Source organism: Asterias amurensis, chromosome 10 (assembly GCF_032118995.1).
Source record: "Asterias amurensis chromosome 10, ASM3211899v1".
Classification (NCBI taxonomy): domain Eukaryota; kingdom Metazoa; phylum Echinodermata; class Asteroidea; order Forcipulatida; family Asteriidae; genus Asterias; species Asterias amurensis.
Window position 1 is genome coordinate 14,557,823 of NC_092657.1, and position 13,628 is coordinate 14,571,450.

Here is a 13,628-nt window from a genome sequence, read left to right on the forward strand (position 1 = left end):
TATAATTACAAACTGCAAAAACCAGATGACAATACTTTATGTAGGCATTGTGAAGATAGCAGTTTTAGCCTGGGATTCCGAGCTCACAACCTTGTGACTGCAAGCTTCTTCAACCACTAGACCACGGTGCCATTAGTACTTATAGGGGGCAGCACTTTTTAGCCTTGTACAAATGTTCCAGTGCGTGGTTTTCCTTTTACCTCGTCGACTAACATGTCGGCCATTTATGGGGGTCAAAATTTTGACTCCCATAAATGACCGACCGTGTTAGTTCGCACAGTAGAAGGAAAACCACGCAATTTCGAGGCAAACTTGTGTGGATCATTGTATTCTACTTTTAAAACATCTTTCCAACCATATGCATTATATAAAAACCGGTTACAAACGCTTTTGTTTTGACCAACTCGCCTGATCCAAGGCAACGTGTTCCTTTAAATAAAAAGGTGGTCCTGTAGAGGAATACATGTAGGTTTTTTATAATGGTTTAAACAAACTGGCTTTAAATCTTAAGTTATGCTTTTACCCATAGGATAGTTGTTAAGAAAATATATTAAATAAATAAATGTCTATCTTAATTTTAAATAACATTACGGTTAAAAGTCCAATTATGTTGTTGTGCCATGCGATTGAAGACGTCATCGATATCTATATACTATGTCAGCAAAGGTTTTTGTTTTAAATAGTAATGCTGCGGACGTGGTTGAAAAGAGAACAGTATATAGGCGGTGCTACCTACTTGACATCAGTGGGCGGCAAATTCCATGAGTAAGGAGGCGGCAAACCCAGAACCTACAGATAAACCTTTGTTTTGCGAAAGTGGTGTCGCATAATAATAATTTGTTACCAGATTACTGTTCAAAATGAAATTATAACTTTAACCAGGGCATAAATGTGATGTGTAATTTGTTAAGGGTAAGATTGCAGACTTTTTAATCCCTGAACATAGCCGACTAAAATCAGTAATGTTGTAAAGAAGCACCGCGTGGTGATCAACATTCGATCAGGTCGGTCGGTATATGGTTTCATGCATATTCAGTAAAAACATCGCGGGTAAAAAAAAAGCATTATTATCCGGCGTTTCTCAAATTTAAGTGTAGTACTAGAAAACCATTGAATGCCGGAGCGACCAAGAACGACGTGAGATATATCTCATCCTGGACAACGGGTTTCAAATGCTTATATGTTATTGTTGCAAGTTTACACAACTACAAGGGAGTTGTAATAAGATCATTGCATTAGATGTGTTCAATATCTTTCACCTCGCACCTCGCGTTCTCGAATATCCCAGATAAAAGAGTTATTTTGGCAGGGGAAAAAATGGGAATGGCAAAGGAAGAAAAGAAAATACTTCCACGGAAACAAAAACCAAAAAAATACACACGCATTTGCGACTTTCCTCACTCGGCTCTTTGTTCCTTTACCCTTCCTCCCCTCCCCCATTATTGTTTTTTCCTTTCTTCTTCTTTTCTTCCCTCCTCCCCCGTTTTTTTTTTACCCTCTTGGGGGGGGGGGGCTCAAGCCCCCGAGCCCCCCCTCCACACCCCCACCCCCACCACCCCCACCCCCCCCCCCCCCCCCCCCCCCTTGGGTGCGCCGTTGTCCCGAACATCCAATGATATACTATACTTTTTATAAGGTATTTTTATGAGGCTTTGATAGTCTGGTCAACCGAATTCCAAAGACGAGAACCGTAGTCACGGAGAGTAATGGATGTGTATCATGTGCGTGCGAAAGGGACATGCACAATTGTTACTACATCTAGTGTTGTGGTTATGAACGTCTTTATTAATATAAAGGTGAAGTAAGACGTGAAAAGGCGTAGGAGGAGGTTATGAGTGTATTTTTACATGAAGGTGCCTAAACAAGATTGGTAACCAATCAATTGTTTTACGTCAATCCCTTGACAAGTCTAGTGTGTAATCTTGTGTAAAATGCTTGACTAAATAACACCAAATTAATAAGAAAATTTAAAAAAGTTAACACAAAAGCTAATCAACGCGAAGCCTACCATGCATGGGCCCTGGATTCAAATACACATTGTTACAACATTTACATTTATTGGAGCTTTTTCAAGCTGATTTGTTTTAATTTTTTTATTTTCCTTTCAACCTTTAAAGGCAGTGGACACTATTGGTAATTACTCAAAATAATTATTAGCATAAAACCTTATTTGGTGACGAGTAATGGGGAGAGGTTGATGGTATACAAAATTGTGAGAAACGGCTCCATCTTTAGTGACATAGTTTTTGAGAAAGAAGTAATTTTCCACGAACTTGATTTTGAGATCTCAGGTTTTTAGAACTTGAGGTCTCGAAATCAACTATCTAAACGCACACAACTTCTTGTGACAAGGGTGTTTTTTTCTTTCGTTATTATCTCGCAACTTCGACGACCAATTAAGCTCAAAGTTTCACAGGTTTGTTATTTTATACATATGTTGAGATACACCATTGGTAATTGTCAAAGACCAGTCTTCTCACTTGGTGTATCTCAACAAATGCATAAACTTACAAATCTGTGAAAATTTAAACTCAATTGGTTGTCGAAGTTGCGAGATAATAATATAATAATTAACGACAAAATACCATTGTCACACGAAGTTGTGTGCTTTTAGATGTTTGATTTTGATCTACAAATTTATTCTGAGGTCTCGAAATCAAATTCGTGGAAAAATACTTATTTCTCGAAAACTACGTTACTTCAGAGGGAGTCGTTTCTCACATTGTTTTTTGCTACCAACAGCATATTTCTTTTTGTGTAAATACCAATAGTGCCCACTGCCTTTAAGATACTTTCTGGTGGCTATTCAGCCTTTCTGGATTGTCTGTATAGGGTTATTCCTTGTCAGACCAAAATACCTTTTTACCTTATGTCTTCCGATTTGAAAAAAAATCTGCTGTGCTTGTAGGTCCTAATGATAAATGAATGCACACCAATTTTTAGCCCGATCCGACTTACCGTGAGGTCAGGGCAGAAACACTAAAATCTGACATTGTTTAGGGTAAATTACCACCTTTTTGGTAAAACTATGTCATAACCATGTCAATTTTTATCACATATATGCCAATTTGGTATCAAAACGAAGAGAATTGCATGCTCAAATCAACTCTTTTGTCAAAAATAAATTTTCTGAAATGTTGGTCACTGTTATCTTTAATATGTTATCGTGACTAATTTGTAACCTACCAACTGTACACAAATACTCTTAAAGTTGTAAATTTTGAGCCCAGTTGTTTCTAAGTGGATTTTGATAGAGGATGACATGCTTTATCAAGTGATTTTTATATAGTTGATTTTCGGAATGATGCATTGTTTCAAAAATTGGGTCAAAGGTCACGATAACATAATAACGATCATGGTGACGACTTGTACAAAAAAAGTCTTAAAGTTGTATATTTAAAAAAGCCCAACTGTTCTGGTAGAGGAAGACTTGCTCTAGCAAGTGATTTTTATTTCGTTGATTTTTGGAATGATACATTATTTTAAAAACTGGGTCAAAGGTCAAGATAATTAAATATTACAGCGACCTACATTTGAGGAAATTTATTTTTGACAAAAAAACTGATTTGATCATGCAATTCTAATCATGTTGATACCAAATTTGCATATTATGTGACGAGAATTTACCCGGTTATGACATATTTATACCAACAAGATGGTATTTTACCCTAAAATTGTCAGATTTTAGTGGTTTCTGCCCTGACCACATAGTTTGTCCGATCGGGCTAAACATTGGTGTGCATTCATTGCTCATGAGGACCTTTAATCACATCAAAGCCCCATGGAAAGCCCTATAGCGGCACACATCTTAATGGTTTTGTTTTTGTTTTTTTTTGTTTTACACAAAAATAAGGTAAGATGCAAGCCTCTCCTTATACAATGTTATACGTACTCGCGCTACGCCTGTCCTTCAAACATGCCATGCCTTTTGTACACTACTCTATCAACATCAACAGGTTCTCACTCCCTTTTACTGGGTCATTCATTCAACCACCGGTAGCAGCAAGCGATCTTGAACTGAAATTTGTAATATCGTCAGAAGTCTATATGATAGCGCTGATGAAATTTCCCCAAAGAATTGTTGATGTTTTGTTAAAAATGGACCCGGCAGTGTAAATAACTCACTGTTCCATCCAATCGTTTGAGTTGTTACGACAGCTCCAATGATTTTTCTCAGAGGTTACCGCAGTTTGTGTAATTGGTTCGAAGGCGGGCTAATAAATTGTTTCACTATCAAGCCCCTTAGCACTGTAGACATTTCCTGGGAAATTCCCGGTAAATGTTGGCCCATCTTTTCACTCCCCGAGAGTTGCCCGGAAAATAGCGTTTACCTGGGGAAAAAAGTTAACCCTTCTCAGGGGTAGGAAGTCAACCCCGGGCTGAAACGTTTTTCATGAAACGACCGTGCATATTCCCGGGAAATGGTACTCCAGGGAGTTACCAATATACACACAATGAATGGCAATGAGGTAACTAGTGTACATCTATTCCTCCGAGGGACTTTGACTGACCAGAAGAGGGACCTTTTTCCCGATACCGAACTCGCGATTTTTTGCATAGTTCCTAAAGAAGAGCAATTGCAATGTTCCAGGGGTCGAAGGTTATGGTGCAATAATGATCATAAGGCAATGATGTCATAATGACGTCATCTCCGGTCACGTGAAGTCATCTTAAAGTTGTTTTATGTTAAATGTTTGAAAATTTATATCAAATCAGCCAAAAGAGACCGTAGGTTTCTGTTTGCGGGATTGGGTAGGGATAAATTAGGTGTTCATTTTGTTTCGTGTGCCCTGTATCTCAAAAGTGGTAAAAGTTATGAAGTTGCTTTCCAAGGACGTAAGTGTCTAGCAAGCAACGGTGGGCAGTTCAAAACAAAATATTGATGACGTCACAAATTGCAACAGCGCCCTCTAGCGGCAGGTTGAAAACTCTTCAAAATGGACTTTTTGAAGATGTCTGTGGTGATCTTTGTTTTAATCACTCTAAATTTTACACACACGCTAACTGTCAGCAGGCCTCATAATTGTTTGTTATGTGTGAAGTTTCACATCAATGACGTCATTGGGGGTCACGTGACGCGGCATTAAAGGTGCACGTTTCGAAGTCGTATAACTTTCGAAGTAATGACGTGATTACCTTGAAACTTTGTAGATTGTTAGATGTTGGCAAGTTCCCGTGAATTGTAAAATGACGTTATGATGACGTCATCACATGATATTTTGAGATGCAATCCTAAATAATAAAGATAAACTTTAACAACGTTTGAAATTCTCTGAAATTAACTGGGAGTGGGTAAAGAGTGTGTGCTCAAAGACAGAATCAGTTAATGGAAATCCCGATAGGAAGTTTATGTCTTAAAGCGTGTCACTTTCCTTAGTGTATGCTTTAACAGTCTTTGTAGCCTTTTCCGATGACGTATAGAAGGTATAACATCTAATTTGGGTTCCGTGTTATGATTTTAAGTTCAACTAACAGTAAACTCTTTTTCAAGTCAATTTAGGAGAGTCATTTTATTTGAAATTGTATTTATCATTCATACCGAATATTTCACGGCAGGAAACATATTCCTTCAATAGTCAAAAGTTTGCGAAGGGTTACCGCAGGAAACTAGGAAACAGCATCCCACCTCAAGAAGATTGGTCCATGTATGAACAGTTCGTATAATTATAGGTAACATTTGGGTAGTTAGACTCAAAGAGTATCATAACTCTTTACTTAATTTAAACACCTGAAAGTCACAAATTCAGTGGTGGCCAGCATCCTTACAAACAAATAACAACATTCAAGATCGATGTCAGGTTTACTGTTTCGTCGGTGGCTAGCTGATGCAAACATAGTCTTGTAAAACGCACCATTTAAAAGAACAATCACACACTATAGTTGCACAGTCTAACAATGACATCAAACAGTTGTAAGAAGCTGTTATTTAATCCAATCACTCAGAAATGTTGCCAACGCCCCTACTGCGAGTGATGCACAGCAGTTTGACCTGATTGACAACATGCTATTTTTTGTATAATAGGTGTTAAATTTGCATCGGGATAAAGAATATAAATTTTTGGTTTTTACCCATACACCGATGTGTGTTAGCACTGTATACTCAGTACTTTCCCGAGTCCCGTGAAAAAAACATCACAGGCATGTTACTCGGCTAGACTCGGGAAAGTACTGAGTATACAGTGCTAACACACATCGGTGTGTGGGTAAAAAAATAAATAAAAATAAATGCTGTTTTTTTATCAGCAGGTTGAATTTTGTTTCGCACAGGTTTAACAAGTATTAAGCGTACTTAAAATAACAGCTTCCTACTAACTATTATTTCTACAAGGATGTAAGAGCACCCCTGAAAATAAAAACATTGAAAACAGAGTACATAACTTAATGATCAAGATAAAAAGGCAAATTACGTATGACGGAAGCAGGTCCGTTGCTTTACATTATATCAATAACAAATGCACAGTTACTTCACACGCGCGCCAACGTGTTATGACACCATGAGAAACAATTACACTTTTCAAAGAAATATACAGGCTTAAGTAGTTTGTTAGATTACGAAAAATCTAAATATCGAGGACAAATTCAACTGAATTTTGGATGAGAGTCTGCAATACTTGTTTTGTTTTTACCCAGACGAGAAAAACTGTGCACTTACCACCAAGAACCAGGAACAGCAAAGGACACATCATGTCCTCTCCACTGACAAAAATCTCTCTGTATCACCAGAGACAGGCAAAGTTCTTGAATCTTTTTAAAACAAAGTAGCAATTTTACCAACAGATGCAGAGGACAATCTATTACCGAGGCGACAATTTGTATGTGTGTTGATCAACAGCTTCCCTCCCTGCACTGAGTAATTAAATATACACACAACGTTTATACACATATAGTATACACCCTAGCTGCATAAACATTATCACTTACACATTTTTTTTGCAAAACGGTGGTTTTTTATAAACTAAATGGCGCATGTGCAGAACACAAAAATACACAGCGGCTTGGGATGTGGGTTCACGTGGAAAGCTTTTGTTTCCTAGACGCTCTGTATTGCAATCAAATATACTATGATACTACTTAGCACATGAGTGCCTTTTGGGCGGGATTTAATATTAGTGGTTTATGCAATACTATTAACACTTAAATACACTAGACACTATTGGTAAATGTCAAAGACTAGTCTCACTTGGAGTATCTCAATAAATGCATACAAAACAAACCTTTGAAAATTTGAGCTCAATTGGTCGTCGAAGATGCGAGATAATAACGGAAGAAAAAAACACCCTCGTCAAACGAGGTTGTGTGCTTTCAGATGCTTGATTTCGGGACCGCAAGTTCTAAATCTTAGGTCTTGAAATTAAATTCGTCGAAAATTACTTCTTTCTCGAAAACTACGTTACTTCAGAGGGAGCCGTTTCTCACAATGTTACCAAGTAAGGTCTTGTGTCAATAATTCTTTTAATAATTAGTGTCCACTGCCTTTAATCTGGTAAAGAAATGTTTCCAAGTGTTTGTTATTGCCGACATTACTCGTTACCAAGTAAGGTTTTGTGCCAATAATTACTTTGAGTAATTACTAATAGTGTCCACTGCCTTTAAACTGGTAAAGAATTTTTTCAAAGTGTTTGTTATTGCCGACATTCTGCTACAATGAACAGTTTTACGGCGTGGAGTGAGGCCCCCAGAAGCGTCTGGGTCCTAGAGATGCTTTGTCGTGCAATCTGAGCCACTGTTTAGTACTTAGTATTTTTTTTTTGCGAGGAATGTTGTTACTTTAAGGAGCATTTGATTATCCATTATAATATTCTTTTTCGCGAGGCGAGCTTGGTAAAATGGCCAAGCCATAATTAAAAAAAAAAAAAAAACGATAAATAGGGTGCCGTTGTGACATTGTTTACTCATTTCTAAAAAACTACACCTCATGAAGTAATATTTCAATGGAAGCTTTATAGTACCTTCAAACCGCGTACGTTTAACCATGGAGGAAGGAAGAGAAGGAGCTCGAACGAAGGGACTTCAAAAGTCGAACCTGCGGTACCGCGGTCGTTTAACAACACCTCGCAATCACCGACATACCTTATACAGACAATGGGCGACCTGGCGTATGTGAGTTTGCGCGTGCGCACTTGGTTCTTCACTCAACCATGGTGCCGTATGTCGTATGAATATAATACAGAAAAACAACTTGTTTTGAGACCTGATAAAAATTGTGTACACTTGAATACCAACCACCCTCGTGTGCTAATACCCAAATTTTGAACCACCGCTAGTGACCGGAAAGTAAAAAAAAAAATGAAAAAATATGCCATGATGTTTCAGTGAAACACCACAAACGGTAAATGAAAACGTGTATTATTCAAAATTATTGTCTCCAATGATTCGATTTTACACGAAGGCAACGGTGCAGAGCGGCGGTATCGCACGTTCTGTACAAATAAATTTAATCCTGCTCGTTAATCGGCCGTCCAGCTGGAGGTCTCCTATCTTTTTCCACTGGTTAGACGGGGGCATTGTCAGGGTATTCTTTTGTTACTCTGCGGTTTTGCGGGTCGTTGGAGCTCCTTCTATTCCTTCCTCCATGGTTGTACACTAGTATGGGGGGGGGGTGTCAGACAAGTCGCCTATAAGCTACATTGTGTTTTGAGTCCTACAATTAGTACCCAAACCCCTTTTTTTTTAGAACACATGTATACATTTTGTGTTATTTACCATAACGAATATTCCTTTGGGAACAACCTACTCAAGCCGTACATAGTATGACCATACCAAACGCTACCGACGACCGTTGCATGCGTGTATATCGCACCGTAACTGTTCCATGGACAGCATAATTTGTGTATTGGGGACGCATGGCACCTGTAGTAAGCAGCGCTGCAAACAACTGTACACTGGCAAACGACTCATCAAGTGTATGCTTTTATTTAGGGCACTGAACAACCTGTGGCTAAAGTCTAAATAGATAGCCACTCGATCGCACCGTGAAGCTTGAGTAAGATGTATTCAGTTTTATACCGTTCTTGATTTTATTGAAACTGTACCGTATAAAGTGTTGGTTTTAAACACTATATTTTAGTAGAGAAAAAAAAAAAAAAAAAACATAGGGGTGTTTGTGAAAACAAACTCTAGGTGTTCAGCTATCGTTGGGTCAGTGTTTGAATCAATGAAAATAATGCCAATGCAAAGAAATCAAAGTGAACACATTGTTTTGGTGTGAAATATTGTTTAGCATCTAAAGGTCTACATTTCAACCTAAAAGCCGCCAACTAACGCCTTTTCAAAGCATTGTACGATTTAACGACTATTTAACAGGAAGGAAAACGTATGTTGAAAACGCCTTGAACATAGACTAAACACAAAGCTACAGAGCGCTCGTAGGATGTAGCGTGACCAAACGTTGTACGACCCATGGGGGAAACACGTAGTTCTTTAAAGGAGCACGTTGGCTTTGAGCAGACGAGTTGTTCTATAAAAAGCGTTTGAAAACGTTTGTTATAAAATGCATATGGGTAGAAAGATGTATAATACAATGATCCACAAAAATTTGCCACGAAATTGCACGGCTTTCCTTTTACTTTGCGAACTAACACGGTCAGCCACTCATGGGAGTCTAACTCCCAGAAATTGCCGACCGTGTTAGTCGACGAGGTAAAAGGATAACCGTGCATTTTCGAGGCATGCTTGTGTGGATCATTGTATTCTACTTTTACAACATCTTTCTACCCTTATGCATTATAACAAACGATTACAAACGCTTTTCAAAGACCAACTTTACCGATCCAAAACCATTTGTTCCTTAAACAAGATAAAAAAAAAAAAAAAAAAAAAATTCCAATTTAAATCGCTTGACAAAGCCAAAATTGGGGTCATGTATTTGAACGTTCACGCGGTTTTTAAAGACCTTTCCGATGATATACTGATTGTAAAACTCCATTGTATAATTCAAAAGGTTTTTTCGAAATAATAAATTTTCAAGTTGCACAAATCAAGAATTTGTGGAACTCAAAGCCATTGGACACTTTCTGAACATAACACAATTTAAAAGTTCACAGGAAAATGAATAACTTACAGTGATTACAAAAGGTAACGGTAATAGACTTCCCTTGAAATTATATTCCATGAAATGCTTTACTTTTTGAAAAAAAACATTAAAACTGTTATCAATTCTCGGATTTGTTTTAAACACATGTCATGACATGGCAAAACGTGCGGAAACAAGTGTGGGTTTTATATAGAAGTTGTGATACACGAAGTGTGGGCCTTGGACATTACTGTTTGCCGAAAGTGTCCAATGGCTTTAAAGCAGTCAACAGTTATGTATTTTCCCAAAAGGCACAATCTATTCTGTGTGACAGTCTTTTCCCCTATGTTCTCCTTTAATAATGTTTAGTAGGAATTCTTTATTCTTTAGATCCAGTCGTGATACAAACAAACTACACGCAGACTCGAAAACCCGTTGGCAATTTGTGAACGTAGTTTGGCTCAACGCTTGCTATCTCATGGACACACTATGAGTGGATTCACAACAAGTTTATTGAAATTTAAAGGAACATTACCAAATTGGTTTTGCTAACAAAACGTTTGCTGGCACTTGAAGACACTTGACACTTTTGTCTATTGTCAAAAAACAGTCTTTTTACGTGATGTATCTTAACATGCATACAATAATACACCTCTGAAAATTTGAGCTCAGTCGGCCGTCGAAGTTGCCAGATAATATTGACAGAAAAAAACCCTTGTCACACAAAGTTGTGTGCTTTCAGATGCTTGATTTCGAGACCTTAAATTCTAAATCCGAGGTCTCGAAATCAAATTCGTGGAAAATTACTTCTTTCTCGAAAACTACGTCACTTCAGAGGAAGCTGTTTCTCACAATGTGTTATACTGTCAACCTCTTCCCATAACTCGCAATCAAGAAAGGTTTTATGATAATAATTATGTTGAGTAAAAGTACCAATAGTGTCCACTGCATTTAAAGGCAGTGGACACTATTGGTAGTTACTCAAAAATAATTATTGGCATGAAACCTTTCTTTGTGACGAGTAATGGGGAGAGGTTGATGGTATAAAACATAGTGAGAAAAAGCCCCCTCTGCAGTGCCATAGTTTTCGAGAAAGAAGTAATAATCCACGAATTTGATTTCGAGACCTCAAGTTTAGAACTTGAGGTCTCGAAATCAACCATCAAAACGCAAACAACTTCATGTTGCAATTATTTTTTGTATTATTTTTTTTTCTGTCTTTCTTTATTTATTTCTTGTTTATCCTGGGAGATCCATTCAGTAAGAAAAACTCACTGATCTCCCAGCTAATAACAATCTACAGGAGTGAACTTAAGATAAAATATTACAAATTTACACAGACAAACATTGCACATTCATTTAAAAAAAGCACTAGATCCAAGAACACGTATCAAAAAAAAAAAAAAAAAAAAAAAAAAAAACGTTTTTAAATAGGACGAAGAAATTTAAAGGGGGAAAAACACACATCCATTAAAAACACACAACCAAGTACAAAAAAACAACAACAGATGAACCACAATGGAGTAATAACAAAAGCCAGTAAAATTGGGATTAAGAAAGTCAGTAAAAATGGGATAAACTTAGCTGTTTGAGTTGATTTAAAAATTGATTGAGTTATTTTGGCTGTAGAGATTTCAGATTATGTTCCAAGCCTGGGCACCCCTAAAATTAAACGTTCTTCTTCCACTTTCTGTTCTAGGGGGCAGAAGGGTCACATTACCAACAGTGCTATTCCTAGTTTGGTGACGGTGTAATTCACTGAATGGAACAATAACATTGCTAAGATAACTTGGAACAGTGCCTGTTAAACACTTAAAAACCATGGTGTTTATATGAACGGCTCTTCTTTCTTCAAGAGTTTTCCAGCCTAGTTCATTACGAACAACTGAAGCTGATATTCTAGATGGGACTTAAGAATAGTCCGTCCTGCTCTATTCAAAAGAACATCAAGCCGCTGTAAACAGGGTTTGGGATGCATTACTCCAAACAATATCACAATAATCAAATTGAGGGAATATAAGACTTTTCACATTCAGGTTAAGGGTATGCATCACATGTTTAAGTCTTTTTAACGTGGTTTACTAATGAATTTGTAACAATGGCAATTTAAGTGTACCCCTGCATTAACATCGTTATGGTGTAAATGCTTAAGTACATAAAGCAAAGTGTGGCAATTAATCAATCTGTCATTCAAGGCCGAGTCACAATGTAGTGACAACGGAAACGACACCGGTCACGACCCACAGATAACGCATTCTATTGGTTAAACAACTCCACGCAGAATACGCCCACGCTCATTCAACCTATCGAGAGCGTGCATTGTTAACATTCTCGTTTTCGTTCTCGTCATCGAAGCTTGTGTGACCGGGGCCTTTACATTGTGGGTTATCACAAAGTATAAGGACCAGAGAATGGTAAAACGGCTAAAAATCAAAACAAAAATGCAAATTGTTCGATTAGTAATGTCTAGAATACAGACATTGACGAAAAAGTCTGACTGCCAACATTTGCTTGATTAGCCGATTCGGTGACCTTCATGTAAACCCAAAAGTCAAAGGGTCAAATCCAGCCGAGGGAACACAAAAATGCAGATATTTTTGGGAAAGTTTTATTTCATTTAAAAACTTGTAATAATTCGAACTAGAAAAGTAAATGGGAACCAGGCTTTGCTAGCGCATGTAGTAATGGAACTCCGGTGCCTTGAAGCTATGGCCTCGTTTGTATAAAGCAAAGTTGCATCAGTACCCGATGCTGACGTGTCAATTAAAAACTACTGAAGCAACTGTTAAAATATGGCTAGAAATATTGATAAAATTAACTACAATTTATCATGCGAGAAGTGGGTGCAGCGAGGTGAAAATAACATGTACAACTGTGAAGTGTCTCGACGAGAGTTATTGATCTGCAGGTTGTGGTGGATGAAAATGATCAACAGGAGTGACTATTGGGCCAACCTCCATACCTATTCCCTTAAAATATATTCGTATTTTTGTATATTAAACAATTGGTGTTTTTACAGACTGATTGAAAGATGCGGGTAATAGTATAATGTGCTAATTTTACAAGTTCAAATAAAAATGTTTGTTTGTTCAAAAAGGATCGAACGCAGAATCGTCAAGAGAAAGTCGTAATAGTTTTCAGAACGGTGAAAGGCTGAATATAAATACAACAATCTAAATTGTTTGAACGGTAATTTCGAGAATACTGACATTGACGAATAAGTCTGATTCCCAACAATTTCTTGATTAGCTGAGTTTGTGACTTTCATTTCGAACCCCAAAATCAAAGGCTCAAATCCACATTAGGGAACACATACATGCATATACTCTTTGGAAAGTTGTATTTCATTTTAAGACTTCAGACTAGAAAAGTAAATGGGAACCAGACTTTGCTAGGGCCTGTAGTAATGGATCTCCGGTGCCTGAAATATGACCCCGTATGGGGAAAGCAAAGTTACACCAGTACCCGATGCTGACGTGTTGTTAAGAAAACTATTGAATCAACTTTTAAAATATGGCTACAAATATTAATAAAAACAAAATACAATTGATCATGCAAGAAGTTGGTGCAGCGAGGTGAAAATAACATGTATAACTTTTTAAGAGTCTTGACGAGT